This window comes from Mus pahari, chromosome 6, assembly GCF_900095145.1.
Source record: "Mus pahari chromosome 6, PAHARI_EIJ_v1.1, whole genome shotgun sequence".
Lineage (NCBI taxonomy): Eukaryota > Metazoa > Chordata > Mammalia > Rodentia > Muridae > Mus > Mus pahari.
This window is the reverse complement of record NC_034595.1, coordinates 60,059,395-60,063,963: the sequence shown is the minus strand read 5'-3', so window position 1 is coordinate 60,063,963 and position 4,569 is coordinate 60,059,395.

Below are 4,569 nucleotides of genomic sequence, written 5' to 3'. Positions count from 1 at the left end.
AAAAAAAAAAAAAAAGACTGTTGAGAGAAAAGGAAATAATGGGGACCTACCTGCTTTGTGAAATTTCAGGGGGAAGTTTGAGTATTCCCCCAAGACTTCATGCAATATATTTCGATTAAGAATCTGTAGAAACAGCTGGGCATGGTGGTGCAAGCCTACAATCTCATCACTCTGAATCAGGCACAGGCAAATGTCTCAGAAAGAAAAAAAAAAGTGAAAACGAAACCTTTGCCTTAATGGGACAAGAGATGCTAGTTAGCTGGGGCAGGAAAATCTGTGACTAGCGAGAGATAAGCATCACTGAGGTAGCATCTGGAAAGTAGTTCCTCAGGGTGACACAGAAGCTCTAGTCTGGGCAGGAACTAAGCTTGCAGTAGAACTTGGCGGATAACGCGTATGAGTTTCCCACAAGGAACTCACTTCGAAAGCCTGAGGTGATGACAGAAAGCAGCTGAGGCTTAGTCCTGTGTGACAGGATCCAAAGCTCAACCAAAGAGGCCAGGAGAGGCCACTGGTACAGGTGCATCCTCAGTTGCAGTGGAAACTCCTGCGTTGGAGGGGTTGTGATGAGAAGGTGGACCTTGACTCCGTGATGAAGTGTCAGAGTCCCTGAAGAGACCAGGGAAGGCAGTTGTTGAAGTGGGTGGGATGACCCCCAAGGATAGCAGCAGGCATGGAGTGTAGCCAGTCTTAGCCTACTAGATGAGCCCTGGGTGCTGCCGGTGCCACTTGAAGAAATGGGGCTGCCTTTGAAGTCCAGAAAATCTTGAGATGAGTCCCAGATGTTAGACACTGACTGTTGGGGTTGTTTTGATCTGATTGTGCCCAGGTATTCCCTCTTGGAATAAGAAAACCTTTAACGTTTTGCTTTATTGAAAGTTAGCTAAGCAAACAAAAGAAAAGCACGTCAAAAAGCTCATTTCCTTCATGGTCTCTGCTTCAGGCTATGCCCTGCATTCGGTCTGATTTCCCTCAGTAATGGACTATGACCCGGAGCTGAAGTAAACCCTTTCCTCCCCCAAGTTGCTTGTGGATGGTATTTTGTTACAGCAACAGAAAAACAAACTAGAATGCTTATTCAAAGTTTACTAATTGGCCCAATCCTCACCTAGAGTCTGATTTAGTGCTCAACCCACTTAAACAATGTTACCTCTCAGTCTGCTTTCCGTTAGAATAGGTCTTCGGTCTTTCATTATTATTCATGATATTCACTTCTTTACATTTTATCAACTTTTATGTCTTTGAGGCAGTGTTACCTTGAGCTTTCAATTCTCCTGCCTCTGTCTCCCAAGTGCTGATTACAGGCAGCACCACCATACCCCAATACTTGCCCAGTGTCAGAACACCCTACTGCTGTTTCTCTCACAATTTTGTGTGGTTAGATTGATATTTTGTTTTGAGGGGGGAGCAGTCAATTAAACTACCTGAGTGTGGCTGTTTTTGAAGTGTTACAATTGCACAACCACATCTAGGTAATAGAAATCTTAATTCTGTTTGTCATTTGACAAAATGAAACTTTGTCATTTCATTTACCATTGTTAGGTGGCATTTTACTATAAGTAAGATACTCTCCCCCACCCTCAGGTTTCATGTGGCCCATGCTGGCTTCAAATGTACTACACAGCCAAGGACAACCTTCAGTTCTTGGTCCTCTGCCTCCATCTTCAGAGTGCTGGGGTTACAGATGCTGCTCTATCCCATGTATCTCTATTAATATATGTTTATATATTGTCATCATATAAATATATGGATCCTTCTTTTTATTTGCTGGGTTATAATCTATCACTCTCACTATATTTTTTTTTTCGTTTAACTTGTTCCAGTGTTAAGTAGTGAGAAATTCTTCAAGCTGTATCTTTTTGATCTCTCTCTCTCTCTCTCTCTCTCTCTCTCTCTCTCTTTCTCTTCTCTCTCTCTCTCTCTCTCTCTCTCCCTCCCTCCCTCCCTCCCTCCCCCTCTCCTTACTTTCTTATATAAGTTCTTCCAGGTTCATCTTGTACTTGTACTGTTGCTGCCTATTTCTGGAAGTTGGCCTCAACCATTTCTCCCAAGAACTGCCTGTATGGTAGAAGATGGATATTTAGAAACCAAGATCTGGGTACCAGATATGCTTACTGCTATTGAGGTATAATTGGCTAGGCCCTTTAAATAAACAAAGCTAAGGGGGCTGAAATAGCAATTTAATTTGCTAACTGTGTTTAATCATGGATTCATTATTGGTACTTCTACTTCTAAGGCCCTTAGGGTTCCTCCTTTATTTGCTTCTCTCCTTTCCCACAGTGACAACTCTGGCTCCCAACATCACTGTCTTTCTCCATCTATTCAGTGCTATAAAACACAAAATAGTTTCAAAATTCTGCATTGATTCCATGGCTGAAATAGCCCAGTAAATAGGGTTCAGGATTTGTTTGCAGTTTTGCTTTGACTTTAGAATATGGATATACTTACTGAAAGTACTTCATTAAAAAGAATATGTGGGTTGGTCTTCCTTTCAAAGCTGTTTTATCACATATTTAAATGCAGTTAAGTTCATTTGTTTCTGTTGATATTCAGTTTCAAGATATATATTCTCACAATGTAGCCCTAGCTGGCCTCAAACTCAGAGAGCTACCTGCCTCTTCTGCCTTCTGAAGGCTGGAACTAAAGATATGTGCCACCATAACCAACTTAAGATACCCACTCTTGTTGACTTAGTTATCACTTTGAATATGTAAAAGTTGGTATTCTCCTCAAACTCAAATTCTTGCAAAAGGCACATAGAATGCACCACAAATCTATGTGTTATCTGCATGTAGGAATAATGTCCATTTCCTGTGCATTGTTCCAGTTTTAACACAATACTGTCAAAGGAAACACCCCTAATTCATCCTAGTACCCAATTCTTTTGATCTGGCTCTCTCCTTCCACTGTGTGAGTCTCAGGATCTAACTTGGGACCTCAAGTTTGGCAACAAGCAACTTTACACACTGAGCTGGGTCACTGGTGCCTTGTTTGTTTTTAAGGGTGGGAGGATTTATTTTGGCCCAAGGTTTCAGGGTCTCTGTTCATTGTGGACTGGATGGTATGGTGAAGCAAGCAGTTTGACACCATAGTGTGGGACGCACACAGAGAAAGGGCCTGCTCATACAAGGGTCATACTTTGCCCTGCCCCTGAATGAACCTACTTCTCAATGAGCCTGCATTTAGCTCCTTGGTTCCCTTGTGCATCAGCTGACTGTCCAGACCTTCCTGAAACACTCTCCACCCTTGTCTGTGATAACAGCTGCCTCAGTTTCCCTTCTTTCACAGCATCTTCGTAGTCCCGTTTCTGTTCCCCTACCCTGAAATTTGCAACTCCTCTGGCCTCCTCAGGGCTTCCTTCACCCCCACGCCCACCCCGGGTCCTCTCTTCCTCGATGGTCTACACTACTTCTGGTTTTAAATACTGATTTGCTAGTGACTTCAAAATGCATCCCCTTATCCCAGACTTTCCTGGTTTCAAACCTTAGAACCAATGAGAGCTGACACGCACCTGTGTTTTTCATGGACTCTCAAGTTCATGTGTCTATTTCTCTGCCAGACCTGCTCGTCTCAGGATCTCTCCTTGAAGTAAATGTCAGTCATTCACCTCCTTGCTCAGTCAGAACCCTGTAAGTTGTTCTATATTCCTACATTTTCCTCATCTACAACACCCAGGCTACCTGCGTCACCAGATCCTGTCAGCTCAGACAATCCTGACTGTTTCCACTTCACTCCACGTAGTTTCAGACTATTCTCTGTGTACCTGGCCTCCCCTCAGGGGCTCCTCCTCTTTTCCCTTTCGCTTTCCTGCACTCATTCTCTGTGTACTAGCTACAATGACTTTTAAAAAAAAAAAATAGCAGGAGCTTAACCAGCTCAGAGGCAAAGGCCTGTATTCCCAGGACTCAGGAGGCTGAAGCAGGATTGGGTGTGAGGCCAGCCTTAGCTACAAAACAAGACTCCTCTGTAACAACAATAATAATATAGGAATCCCAGGCAGGTGTAGCTCTGAGCTTGAGGCCAGTCTGGTCTAGAGAGAGAGAGAGAGAGAGAGAGAGAGAGAGAGAGAGAGAGAGAGAGAGAAGGGGAGAGAGAGAGAGAGGAAGAAACTTAAGTCATTAGATATCTAATATGTGCCAAAAAACTGTTTCAACCACTACACACACACACACACACAGAGAGAGAGGGAGAGAGAGAGAGAGAGAGAGAGCCCTTTTTCCTTTTTTAAAATTTCCCACTCCATGAAGTAAAATTCAAATGTACCTACCTCAATTATAGAGCACAAAAAGATTAATAAATTTATTCAAGAGCACACTTTTGGTAAACGATGGAACTTAGAACTTGGGGTTTTTACCCAGACTCAGTTCTTGGACTTCGAATACTTGAAAAATGTATTATTATTGCATGTATGTATAATGATGTGGGGTGGGCCCTGCTATAGTGTCTGTCTGTCTGCCTGCCTGTATGTCCATTCCAGCTGCTTTTCTGCCAACAGCTGCTACATTCTCTCTCTCCCTCTCCCTTTCCCTCCCCCTTCCTCTCCCTTCCCCCTCCCCCCTCCCCCTCCCC